Here is a 14,415-nt window from a genome sequence, read left to right on the forward strand (position 1 = left end):
AGAGATAAAACTAAACCCCAGTGTTACTAATTGACATCTCCCTTGCATTTCAATAGCTTGATGACGATACCCAGCGTTGGATGCAACACACTCCAGCATGGCCTCTTTACACACCCTCTGCTATAGCGTCTCTATTAGCTGGCAGGCCGTATCAAGTCAAACAGATTCTGCAGCATGACAGTCACAACTCTGACACCTTACACATCACTACGCAACACTGCTACAAGATGGATGCAAGTGATTACCAGATTGTATTGCAACTGCTCGATAATACAATGCTAAACACTTAAACTGGATGATGATGGATTACAATTTAAATATTGTAATTTCTATTTAATGGTCGTGTTTAGCACGTGTATTGAGCATTGAACTTTCAATGCTCAAGATGTTTACTGCAATAATCTGTAAAATGATTCTGCCGCTCCTAGATACTGCATCTAGGTTTGGATTTTGTTCTTTACCGTCCGTCTTATTTTGCTCCTGTATGTTTTTTTCTTAGAAATTAAGTTATTGGGGGGGGGAAGAGGAAGTATTAAGAGAGAAAAAAGAACTGCTGCATGAACAGTTTTCAAAATAAGAGCATGAATGTAAACGTCTAACTACTGATAACCAAAACCTCAACACAGATGTTGAACTTTATTCAATTGAAAGTTTACAAAAGTTTAGAATTTATCTGGAAACATTTTTAGGGGAAGCCAAGTGTGCTAAATGTTAAATGCTAAATACTTTCAGTCAAATATCATTGTATTAATTGGTCTGTTGCAGATTTTTCATATTTGCACTACTTAAGTCCATTGATCTAAAGATATTTCTCCATAATGATCTACGGAAATGGTGTTCTTTCTTTAAGTTTCCTGTAACTCAATACAAAACATAACGAAAAGAGAATTTTTCAGCCTGAAACCAAATATGATTCCCCATCAGACAAATTAAATCCAACCTGGATCACAAATAGTCATTCAGACTCGCAAAAGTCACACTTTGAGAACATAACTGGAGAAAACAGGTGAGCATTTGGCTATCATCGTCATAACCAATTGATTTCCAATCTAATCATTTATCAGCCAGACATCTGGAATGAAGCCGTCCAGGATGAAGCTGTCAAGTAATTGTGAGGGTCAGGAAAGGTTTGATAGAAACTTTTTGCCTTGAGGTTTCTTTAGCAAATGAATCGGCCCCAAGGGTGAGAAATTCGTAAAACTGTCACACGAGCTTATCTATTAATGAGAGTCTTGAGGCTCAACTTTCTCCTTTTTTCCCTTGTTTGTAGACAACTTCTAAGATTGCAGTCTTTTGAGCACATCTAAGTGTACATGCAGCGGCGCCTTGAGCACAAACCAGATGGCAGATTGCATGTCACAGAATGAGTAACATGATGTATTAATAACCTGAATTGGTGTCATTTCAGTAGCTCTGTGTTAGTAATTGAAGCCTCAGGATTTTTTTTTAAATCATTGGATCACCAGCATCCATGGAGTTGTGTAATTTTTTTTCCCTCTGCTGTGAGGTCATGGCTAGCGGAGCTGAAATGCATGTGCACATCAGCTGGCCGTAACCCTGGGGGTCTGTCGGTGAAGGCTTGCTGGGAGGTGTTGGTTCGATTCCAGCTGAATCTTCTGCTCCACTGACTGGGCAATGCACCATGGCACAGCACTGGTGTTTTTCTGAGAAGCATCTGATTACTACATCTATAATTTGAAGTCTATGTAAAATGTGAATCCGCTTTCTTTGTAAAAAAAAAAATCTATTAAGATCAATACTATTTTTATTTTTGAAAACAAGAAAAAGGATCAAAATGACGAAATATAGTCCTCATTTTCACAAGTAGCACTAATTAAAGTTCTGTTTCCTACAACTTTTACTGAGATTATAAGATGTGAAGATTCATAAATGAACAGCTTACAGGGGTTAATTTAGCCCTGCTTTTTAAACAGTTCAACCATAACTTTGTCAATGATGTAATATCCCTATAAAAAACAGATTGGAGCCAGTTATATTCCTACTAGATTTATTGGTCAGTATCTAACTAGCATCTCCAGTGCCAAACACTGTTTGGCAACAAACCCAAGTTCAGGCTCAAAGTCATTTGGAAAGCCCTGGCACTGGCAGCATTTCGAACAATGCATAATTACAACGTATAAATTGTGGAAATATTTTCGGGCATGTGTGCATTGTTCCTCCAGGGCAGCCCGGACATGTTTAAACATGTGCGGGGGAAACCCCTGGACATGCAGCCAGCCCAGAAACAGACAGATAAGCAGCGCTCACCGATTTGGGCAGCTTTGAATACATCTTGGAGAAAACCTGGGGATTATAGAGAGCCAGCATCCCTCCTCTGAGACCCATTCACCTTAGAAATTGGGGTGAATGCATCTGAAAGACCACTGAAATGGAAACATGTGGTGCAAAGCTGATCTTTTATAGCAAAAGCACATTGGCGCATATGGAAACTGGGACAACCTTAAGGGGATAAACCTAAATATACCCCACAATAGCTTATCAGTGCAGATGATGGCAGTGTTTATCCCCAGATGATGTGCTTTACGGATAGATAGATTTCTAGACAGGAAACATCTCCGTCCAGGGCTTTTAGCATCTGCTTGTTGGACATAAAGCATTTTAGCTCTGCTCCATGTGTCATCATATAATGGTAATTATAGCAATTATTTTCTTTATCGGATGACTCGTTTTGTCACCTTCATCTCTTAGAGATGTGAGAATGCTCTTCAAAAGAAATCAACCTCTTTCCTATATGTGCAGAGAATGAAACATCCACCTTTACATCTTCCTACTAACCTCAATTTTACACTCATACAGGAGAAACTTTCATCCACAGAGCACATTTGATTTCTTTGTCATCCTCTGTGTGTTCCCACCCTCTTCCTCCTCCTCATCCTACTCCTCTTTTCCTTCCTCGTCTTTGTTTTCCAGAAAAGCCTGACAGCTCCCATCTGTATTATCAAATCACCTTGTGGGGCTCGATTAGGGAGAAAGACCCTCCATGCCTGCTTGGCCCGGCTGGCATGACGAATGCATTACGCGTTGTCAAGCCCAGCCAGCCTCGTGTGTGCATGCTGATGCACATATCCCAGCTGAGCGCTCAGGCTCCCATATGCTCCGTTTCCCGGGATCTGTGCATGGAATACGAGGGGCTGCCGGATTCACCACCGAGGGGGGAAGCCCTGGTGTCTTCAGTGGCTGTTTGGAAGCAAATGTGCTGGAAAATAATTTATTGCTCTGCGTTGAGTAAAAGCCATCTAGAGTGCAGTGTCTTCAAGCTGTTTGCTGCTGGTGATGTCTTCAGAAGACATTGCTCTGACAAAGACATTTGAGCTCATTGAGGCGTGGAGTTCATCGGGACGCAGCCATCTTGTGGCTCTGGTGGTTACTGCGCTTATAAAACAAGACGGCGTTATTTTACTTCACTTTTTAATCGGCTCTGATGTCAAAGCAACCAATCGGAATCGGGCCAAGATTGATGAGATGCAGTGTTGGTCTTTTGATCCAGTTAATTTTCAAGGATATGCAAGTACATATTTTTTTTTTCAAATAATGAAAAAAAGGCATCCAAACTAAAAGAAACTGCAGTTTGTCAAGCTGAAAGATAAATGCGCAGTACTACCTGACAAGCAGATCAAGTCAGTGTGTGTTGATGGGTCACAAAAATAAAAACTACACAGCATTTAATTTCAAACCTAAATAGTTGGATGCTTATTGTACAATTACCAAATATGTTTTTTGTGTTTATCTGCTCAGCCAAACCCAAATTCAGCTCATGAGGCAGCTGGCTGAGGAGTGTGGATAATTTTTATTTATTAAACCAAAAGGAACCGATAAATGGAAGCAGTTTATTGCCAAGGACTGAAGAATTAACTTTGACATGAAGAACGGATGTACGCAGTAAAAGCAGAGACAAGAATCTGGCAATGAAAAAAAACAAGAGCATAGATAATTAGGATGCAGTGACTCATACGAGTGGCAATGAAAAGCAAATCCAGGTGTAAAACAAAGCAAAAAACAGGAAAAAAACTTCACAAGTTAAAAAGAAGTGAAGCTTCTTGAATACAATGCTAGCTAAAGCTATTAAAATACCTACTGCTTTAACAAAGTGTGAAGTCAAAAGAAATGTCAGGAAACTTTAACAAAAACATGAATTAATTTGGATCCTTCTACCAATCTTTAACTTCAGCCTCCATTCATGCATCAAAAACATTCATCTAAAACCAGAGAAGTTCAGTTTTATATTCAAATGTAAACTTATAAAAACATTTTTTAAAACAAAATCATAAAATTTGTTTCCTCGCCGATATATATAACAATGAAGAACTCAATATTTTTAAATTTAAAATACTGTGTTTGAAACACAAAGGTTAATCTTCGCACAAAATATGAGCGCTTCTTAGTGGATTTAACAGCATTTCTGAGATGCCAGAGATGGAAGCTCTTGAAATGTGTCCCTCTTCTCTTTCCATACAGTCGCCATTTTTTGGAAAAACTAGACGCCAACGAAGCAAACAGAATTTACTACAAACTCACAAACAAGCAAATCCCTTTTGACTAAAAGTAATTATACTAAGTTCACTGTAAACCAACCATCATTTAGTTTAAGTTTCATGTTCAAATAAAGATAAATAGGACATTTAAGGAGATAATGTTCATATTTTATCCTCGTTCTGTTTTAGCTCTGAAGCAAGAGAGTGAAAATCTTGTCCAAGCAAATATTTGGTAGAAATCCAGTCGTCTCCAAATATTGGCCTTTCTCCTTGCTGGCTTCCCACCAGCAGTCATTGACTCAGATACAGAAGCTTTGCTTGCATAGAGATGAATGAATGAATAAAAGATTTCTTGAACCTCTGCCTTTTTTGATATTTACACCACATTAAATTTCCATCAGATACTTAACCCACCCACACCGTGAAACATGGAGGTGGCTAAAACGACATGAAATGAATCCCCATCATCATCATCATCATAATGTCAGCATTTGCAATATTGAAATTCTTTTCTATTATTGGGACAAAACAGAAAAATATTGGTAAATCCAGAAAACGACCTTAAACACACAACCAGAACTACAGTGGGAAAGGTTGAGGTAATTTGATGACCTAGTCAAAGTCCAGGCATCCTGGACTTTGCTCAATCTGGACAAACTCAGATTGAGCTGTTTTACAAAGGTCAAGAGTCCAAATATGCAAAGTTACTTACTGCTTTAAATGCAGAACCTCAAGTTTGTGTTGAAAGAGTTCAAGCGGTGTGAACACTTCTGTAGCTTAGCTACAGTCATCAGTATATAAGACGAAAAGTTTTTTGTTATAGCCGATGTGGAGCAATTGAAAAATGATAATGGGATGTACATCAGTGCCTCAGTGGTTATTATATCACAATTTGTTCCCTTTATAGGATCCCTGAAGTCCAGTTTGACATTGCTGATTAGTCTTACTATATTCTTGTCTGAAGTACTTCACAATTAATCCAAGCCTATCGCTGTTTTCTAGTCTTTAGAGAAATATGCTACCAACAAGATGGAATAAATTATTTTATGTTTGTGTCATTATTCAAGATAAAAATAGCAGTTCGGTTAACTCTCTGCGACTCCAGCTGCGTCACTTAAGAAATGTTTCTCTGCTTTAATTCTCAGCTCACCTGGCGCTGAATTACATACTGACAGACTTTTACAGAAACAAATGTCCTTAAGAAGAAGAAAAAACGTGAAGTAGATTTGCACAGTTATGGGCAAATTAGTATCTAAAACCAACTAATGGCAGCAAAATGGGCAAAAAAGTGTCAATTTCCTAAACTGTTCTGCAATATTAGTGAGACTGAGATGAAGTAATTAAACCGATTTGGCATGCACTTTGGAAATGGTCCCAAGCTCCTTTTGGGGGTTTTAGTTTCCCTCCTCAAGAAAGAAAAAGCTGGCCCGCTTGCATCAGTGTGTGATCGTATCGCCGACGGTAACACTTGGAAACATCAATCAACACTTTTTGCACTTGTGAGACCGTAAAAGGAAAGCAGATAAAAACTTAGACACACTTTCCGGCTGTAGCCCGTTCACATGTTGGCACATGTGCATCATTATACCGCCTCTTCCAGCCAACCTCCCCACACTGTAACCATGGAAACAGACAGCAGCCATCTGGGTTACTATGATACGGGAGGAAAAAGTAAGACCAACAAATATGAGCCAAGATCTAAAGTTGAATAGGCACTTTTTTTTTCTGAATGATTACCTATTTCCCCCCTACAACAACAGCTGCATCTTTCAGTTAATTTACAGGCAGATATGATCCATTTACTGCATCTCGTTGGGACTTAACCATTGGGGCTTTATCTGCCTCCAAGAAATGCTTAAATAAATAAAACGGCATGTGCGTGTGATGAACAGCAGCCATCTGTCTGTGCCATGCAGGATGAAGCCGAGGCTAAAAATGCTTTCCAAACGCTGGTCGACCCGCATCTGTAACATTTCTGAAGCACCTCACTTCAAGGATGAGCTCCAGCCAGCCATCTGCGCCGTTCAGAGACACATTACATGCAATCACCGGCGACTAGGATACCATTTTCCTTCACATGCAGGCAAGGCCGCTAGGTTTCACTCCAATATGCTCAAACTCAATTCAGGCAACACTTTAGGTTCGGCAGTAGATTCAGAGAAGATGGTTGTGAAGATTTATGTTTCTTGCAAACAAAAGCACAGAGCTGGAGAGGTGCGGTGTATTACTGAGGCATTATTGTCAAGATAAAGACTAGAGGTGCACCGACTGCAGTTTTCTGGATAATCACAGACCTTTAAGCCAGCCAGCAAGTTAAGGAACACAACAGATTCTTACAAATGGGAAACACCACAAAGCAAGACACCACCATATACAACAAACACATCAAAATCGCAATAATATCTCAAAAGGCAAGAAACGTTCTGTCTAACAATGTAGCAATTGTAATTGTTTGAGTGCCAAGAAGCCCAAAAGGTTTACTTTCACAGTTGCTTCTGCATGTCAACATTTGAATAACTTGTAGCAGCAGTTTTATTCCCACATTTTATACCTCTACAACCACACGTAATTTAAATTGTACAGTGCATCTCTTTACTGCTTGACCCTGAAGGCTGTGTTTTATGAGACCCAGAGAAAGCAAAGAAAATATGCAACAGAAACCTTCACTGGTTTTATCGAGGAGATAAAAGGCGACATCGGCTGCTGGTAAAAACTCATATTCCTTTTGTGAACGCACAAATAAGAAAAAAGAAGAGAAAAAAAAGTCATTTGAATCCCATTGAAAAGACTTCCCCAACGGACAGATATTGATCGACAGTGTAGGTTTGTACACAGCGCTTTGTGTATGGGAGTGCGTGGGGGAATGAATGAGGACACACTGTTCGACTCTGGCAGACTGCGTTCACCTCACCGAACCGATGTAATAGTTCTGAGACGGCAGGATATTTCTGCTCCTTCAGAGGTTTAATAAGGAATCATGTAAAGGGGAGGATCTTGCTCCGTATGAACTAACACCAGGCAGGCAGGGCCACGCTTGTTGCACAAGCTGCTTCTATGAATTAAGGAAATAATAATATTGCCTTTTCCCATGTTTACTCACTCTCTGCCAAGCCAATAAAATTACTTGGAGTTATTTTAATTTAGCTTGGATCTGTGTTGCAATCTATTGACAGGAAGCTGAGAATTAGATCCAGCTGCAAAAAGCAGTTAAGTCTTTGTTGGGCATTAATGTGACACATTTATGTCACTTTACACAACAAAGCAAAAGTGGGGGGAAAGAAAAAGAAAGTACACTCCTGTCACAGCGGGTGACGCTGTGCAGATTTAATTAGACTTTGTGTCCATCAGGTAAACAATGAATTATGCATTATTTTGCTCTCCTGATGCAGTCACAACAATGGAGACCGCCCGATCCCAAACAAGCCGGTGCGGGGGATGAAAATTTCTGCTTTTTCAGACTTTCAGAAGAGCTGCCACCTGCTGACACGCGTTCGCAGCATGAGACAGACACACACAGACAATCCCCGTTATTCTCCCTGCATGACATTAACTCAAGTCCCCTTAAAGTGCCCACATTTCCAAAAGTTAATTGAAGCAAGGATGAGAAATGCATTGCATGTAGTGTTCCTACAACGGGTTTGCAGTACAAACTGGTTTGCAATATCCGTTACTGATTGAATACCAGTCAGGGTTGGACGCTGTGGAAGATAGAATAGTAACTAACCAAATCTGAAAGCTTAAACTCTATACATGTCAGAAAAGTGCAAGGATGTAAAGTTCGAAATGTAGTGTCATCAATCTCTCCTTAAGTCCACCTCTAACATCTACTATTTTAAACCTGAAAAAAAAAGTTGGTTGTTCCAGTGGGATTTTCTATTTATTTCCATCTTTTAGCCATACAAGTAATGAAACATCAAAAGGATCTCTTTTCAAATCTTTAATAATGCCAGGCAGAAACATGTGGTTGCTTTTTGCAGATTTCTCTCCCTGGCTTAAGCTGAATATTTTCACCTTAAACTAATAATAGTGTAACAAAAATATGTGATGAAAGCTGCCAGGGCTCATGTTATCTATGCTGGACCACAATGATGTTCTGTGATCATTACTCAGGGTTAAAGAACTGCACACTGAGAAGCTAATTGATTTCTGATGTGTTTGGGGAAAACATTTCTCATAATATTTATTTACTTCTGAGAAGTTAGCCATCTTCTGCTGGTTGTTAAGAAAAACACTGCAAACTGTAAGGCTCCAGGGTGCAACTAAACGTTGCATGCATTACTCGCTGGTGATACAAGATGGTTTTATACACACACAAACATGATATAGAATGTTTCAAGTCAGCATGTGAGTTTTTATTGAGTTGCAGTTATTGGAAAAATCAAAGGAGGCTACATAAGACCAACAGGACGGATTTTTTACACAGAAATAATATGTCTAGGTTCTGATCAACACGACCGGAAACTGTTGGGGAAAAAATGACTTTAAAGGATTACATCGCTGTCGTGTGTCAGGTACTTTCCCACAAGCATATTTGGTGGAAGGAAAACATGTCAAAGAATATGCTACACAAGAAACAGGATAGCCAACTTCCAGACTTTTGTGAAGCTATTTGGAAGGACAAGTCTGGGAGAAGAGTGGAACATCATAGAAAAAACTGTTTTCTAGATCATTGAGAACTTCCAGATTGTGTAGGTGATTTAGGACATCTAAAATCATCTACCACTGCATTCTTAAACTTGTTCAACATTGGAAGCAGATGAGTGAAAAGCACAGCAATGAGAAGCCTTTTGGACAACCTTATGACAAGAAGGTCAGCAAAGAAGCGACTTCTGTCCAAGAAAAGCCTCCCGGACAGACTGCAACTCTGAAGGAAGTACAAGAATGGACAGCAGACAATTTATCCAATAACTCAGCAGTCTGATCGTTCAAGGCATCTGGGAAAGAGCCAGAGATCAAGTTTTACCTACAACCACAGCCAGGACAAAACAATAGGGCCTAAACAGCTGAGAGGATCTTTATCCAAATATCTACACAAAAATTACACAACTCTGACCACTAGGTGATAGCAAAGTGCTTCCCGGATGTGTAAAATATGAATTCAATGGCATTATTGGGAAACAGGTACCACCTTGTTTGCATACAGCAGCATAAGGTGAATTAGCAGACAAACTTACTCACATTTTGGACCTCTAAATTGGGAACTCTCCAGATCTTATTCAACTCAAAACCTGTGGTCAGTTCTCAAAGCAGAAGCCAACAAATCATTCCCAAAAACTAATGATACTGGATTCACTATGGGTGAGAATTTGGCACATGTTCAACATAAAAACAAAAATAAAAATTGTGTTTCTGCAAAAGAAAGCCTCCAAAAATGGTCCTTTAGTGCAACTAAAGATGTGTAATCATAAGATCTATAAAAATAACCTTGGTGTCACCACCAGACATTCTGGTCTTTAGGTTAAAGTTGTCAAAATATATTCATTTTTGTGCATTTGATTTAGTCTAGTTGTATAAAAACTTTCCGCATGATTTAGTTCAGTTGTTTTGTGGAACAAATCGGAGGAACTGTTTTTGTTAGATATTTTTTCAATGCAAGGATTATGTCGTTCATGCTTGCAGCATGTTGTTAAGTTGTTTATATTTAGTGAGGCAGTGAAAATATTTAATGGAGGCACACTTTGGGAATATTTTCACAGGAAAACAAGTTTAAAAAAAAGAGACAGATTTAACAAAGTGCTTCATCTCATTTGTTCTCCACCGTAATGCAGCTGAAAAAGAAAACAGACTCGACGAGAAAACCAAACCACACAGGTCCAAGCACTGCATCTTATCTCTTTTCACATCTTCAAAGTTCATCCGCACCTTGCAAATCCCCGGCTAACCAGCCGTGCTTTCGCCGGAGTGGAGCGGACCCGGGACTCACAGATGGAAATCGATTTAATGGTTAGAGCTCACAGGGATGGGGAATGTGTCAGACATGATCCAAGCCCAGCTTAGTCTTATTACTGCCCTAATGCACTTCGGTGTGGTATCAGTCCACCACTTTAAAGCTCCACATGATTACCTGGCCATTCCTGTGTGGTTTCTCATTAGCACGATACATTGAAGGAATGAGAGGCGTGGGGTTTACCGGGCCCGAAAAGCTCTCGTTGGAGAAGAGTTCAAGCTAAATTCCTGGGTCAAGGTCTCTGCAGATTTTAAAGCTTTGATTTGCAAACATATCTGCCTCAGGGCTGATTTCTATCTGTTAAGCTTCATACTATGACAGTTTCTGTTATGATCCTCTGCAGATGTCACCATGGCAACATAACGTTTCACATACGGTGTATCATGGTAGATATAATGATGCTGTAAATTATTTTAGACTCAATCAAAAGTTACAAAATGAAGATATACAATATTAAAACTATGGTTTTTGGAAAACTGAATTCAGTTTCAAAAGCCAACTGCAGGCCTAACATGGCTTACTGAAGGTCAGAGTTCATCAGTCAACAATAAGAAAAATTGGGTAAAAATTGAAGAGTTAAAACATGAAAAATACTGAAAAAAAAACAACAAAAAAAACAAGAAAGCGTGTTTCACATTACAATCCCCCATAACTATCGGGAAATTATTCCACAGTCTGACGCGACAAGAGTAGGACTTTCTCTAATGTGGCATCTGGTTGAATATAGCATTTCAGAAAGAGATTGCACCAGCAGTCAAACATGGCGTTTGTTGTTTAATGCTTTGCTGCTTCAGGTGGAACTATGAATTGTGCTCAGCCAGAAAAACATCAACAAGTCTACCCCTGAATAATTTAAAAAACTGATAAAGGTTACTGAGTGATGTTTTGAAACCCAGGCTTAGATCCAAATTGGATGCTGTAGGACAACCCACAAAACCCCCCAACGTGGGTGAATTAAAACAAATCTGAATTCCTCCACAGCGACTCATTACCAGCTGTCATAAATGGTTGATGGTAGTTGTTGCCGCCTTGGGTGGCACAACCAGTTACTAAGTTTAGGTAGCAATTACTCGTTTTTCCTCATAAAAGCTCTCAGCCATGTTATCCCTGTTCGATATTAAACATAGTGTGATTGGAAGCGAAACAGAGAAAGCAAAAGCAGGAGCAGTCTGCAAGGTAGCAGATATTACCGCATGGCAACAAACCTCTAATAACTCCTAGCAGTTTGTTTTCTTCTGCATTTTCACCTTAATCTCACTGCTAAACATAAAATCGTGTACAAAGCGAGATGATGGACACAAATTGGGAAGGACTGTCTCGACACTCTGCAAAAGCTTTAATGCATGGAGGTTTGGTCCTCTTGCACATTTTCTAGGTGCTAGGTTCCCAAAAGGAGAAGTCTGAAATTAAACTGCAAGAGCAGAAAGTGCTTAGTTAGTCTTCTTGCTGACAGCCGTGTGACTTTCATAGTACAAACTTTCTTGCCTGGTAAAGCTCATAATGATGCTATTTATGACAGCTTCACAAACCGTGTGCGAAGACTTATTCTCATTTAAAAGGGTGAACATTTTGCTTAACTTCTGTGCGGCTCTGCTGATTTATCTCAAACAGGAATGTGTGGATGCGCAGTGTGGTAAATAGCCGTTGTTCAAAGACATCCTCAACCTACACATTGATTTTATTTACCAAGAACATTCACCGGTTTTCCTCCTGAGCTGCATCAGAGAAAGTTTTCTGTGTAGCTACACATCTTTAAAGTGCTTAAATGTTCAGCGTATTTAATAGGTCTGCTGACAATGTTACATACATGGCTTTATTTTTTTTACTACAACGTTTAATTCACAATTTCTGGAGAAGCAAACTAAAATTGAAAATGCATTCCCTCAGTGATTTCACCTCTTGTGAAGAACTGTACACCATAGAGGTAATTACCTCATTATTCAGTCCTCAGTCAACTTTAATTTCCTCAGTATCAATGCTCAGAGCTTCCACAGTTCATTCCAAAATACAAATACACATTTGCACAAAACTCTCCAACTTTAAAACTGTATCCATGTCTACTTTTTCATGCCCACATGAAGCTTGCAAGAAGAAAAGCTTTTTGCTCACCAAAACGAATAAATACAAGCAGAAAGGCATTAATCACCACAGCTACACTCATCAAAGCAACTTTTAGACAGAAAGCAACTCCTTTACCATTCTGACAACAGCTAACAACTTCAATACAAAAACACAGGAAAGCACAGCTAACTACTAGCCGAGCACAAAAATCTCACTTTCTTACCCACAATGCCGTTTTTAAGGCAACCCTGTTTGCTTAAAAATAAAATATTCAGTCCACAGCATCTCCAAAGTAGCAGCAAGCAGTATTTACAAAGTTCTCAACTTGGAAGTAAATGATTGCCAAGGAAGGCGAGCACACTGAAAAACAGTTCTGGTCTGCTAGCTCACCTGGCCTCCATTGAATCAAACCTGACAGGAAGTAGCTTCACACCAGGTTGGTCAAACGGCTTCGTTCAACACTCCACTGACCACCAAGCGCAGTCCGAGGTCTTCAGTTGCGTCTTCTTTAGTTGTAGGTGTTCCTTCAAGGTGTCCTTTCACTGGTTTTCATCCAGCAGCTTTTAAATCCCTCCAAAGCATTCCTTCCAGGTCTCTGTCCTTCTCTGCAGCCACTCCCAAACTCCACAGGTGGAGCTCATCAGCCTAATCAAACTGGAACTTTTCCAAATGATGCATTCGCTGCTTCAGGATATTTTAACCCCGATAGAGTGTAGCTGCACTGTTTCTCAGTCAAAACAAGTCCAAAGTGTAGTAACTTTTGTTATTACTCTTACTTGTGACCTTCAGTAACGCAGTTATTATTTCACTTTGACATTTTAGACTTAACACTCACTAAATTAGAAGTAGTTTGCTCTGAATATTATCCTTTGTTGTTGCGCTGCTCTTTAAAACAAGTTGTAATAACTGGCTAATTATTCAGGCTAAAGTTGGTCTCTTAACAGAAATGCTACCTGTAGACACTAAGTAAATATAAAATGGGTCCAGTCCTACTGCTAAATAGTAAGCTATGAACTTTTTGACTTGTGTGAACTTAGTTTTCATGAGACCATTTACACAGAAATGAGCCCAAACAGTGGCAAAATTCAGACACAGAAAGATCTTTATATGGCTCAATATAATGGAGATTTTTAGACCGTTGTATTATTGGTGTAAATATAAAAAAAAAAAAAAACACCATGTCCTTTTAATTTTTATAAATTGGACAAAGGAAAGCATTGAAGGTTTATCACATCATGTAGCTGTCAATCTAAATTCTCAAACTTTATCCCAACATGTTCCAGACTGAGATCCAGAGCTGGATAATTGTTGTGCTCCATCATCATCATTAACATCATTGTCTACAGCCTGTATATTAAAACAAACTTCGGCGCTTATCTAAACACATGCTCGGCATTATTAATGCGTGTTTGCTTTGTTGCAGACCAGCTGCTGCCTGCCTTCTCCCCCCCACAATGCCTGGAAGGCTAAAATAGAAATGTACAACCAACTTGAATTCTGGGTAACGTAGGAAGATGGTCGTGATGACAAACGGCTATCTTTGGACTACGGAAAACTTAGTTTGCACTTTCAACCTTCTGCGGACAATGTTGTAGGGGGGATGAAATGCGAAATCAGCGAAGCGAGACTCCAGGATTTCTGTGAATTAATTTCCTCCAGCGAACGGGCGCGCGCTTCCGGAGTCGTACTTGCATCAAAGAGCTTCATAAAATGTTAGCAGGATAAGTGCTGCTTCACGTGTGTGTTTTTTTCCCCCCTAAATTTGCATCTTGTGTGAAGCTCCCACCCCGTGGGGCACTGTCGGCTCGGCTAACCTGGACGCCTCAGATGTGAGGAGGAGCGATTGCCAGGACTCTAAACTTCTTTTCATCTAACAAAATGTCACTGGACTTGAAAAATTGAAGAGGCTTGTGT

At 39.6% G+C, this 14,415-nt stretch overlaps 1 protein-coding gene across 1 annotated transcript in view; it reads right to left on the reverse strand.

The window, feature by feature from the left end:
* Positions 1 to 13,099, reverse strand: part of LOC106932840 (gamma-aminobutyric acid receptor subunit gamma-3-like) — a 75,322-nt gene extending 62,223 nt beyond the window's left edge. The window contains exon 1 of the mRNA XM_088013533.1: positions 12,892 to 13,099. The gene's annotated coding sequence lies outside the window, so the exon portion shown is untranslated. The remainder of the gene's footprint in view (positions 1 to 12,891) is intronic.
* Between the last annotated feature and the right edge of the window lie 1,316 nt (positions 13,100 to 14,415).

This window comes from Poecilia mexicana, unplaced genomic scaffold, assembly GCF_051168715.1.
Source record: "Poecilia mexicana isolate PSO_F unplaced genomic scaffold, ASM5116871v1 scaffold_2, whole genome shotgun sequence".
NCBI classification, from domain to species: domain Eukaryota; kingdom Metazoa; phylum Chordata; class Actinopteri; order Cyprinodontiformes; family Poeciliidae; genus Poecilia; species Poecilia mexicana.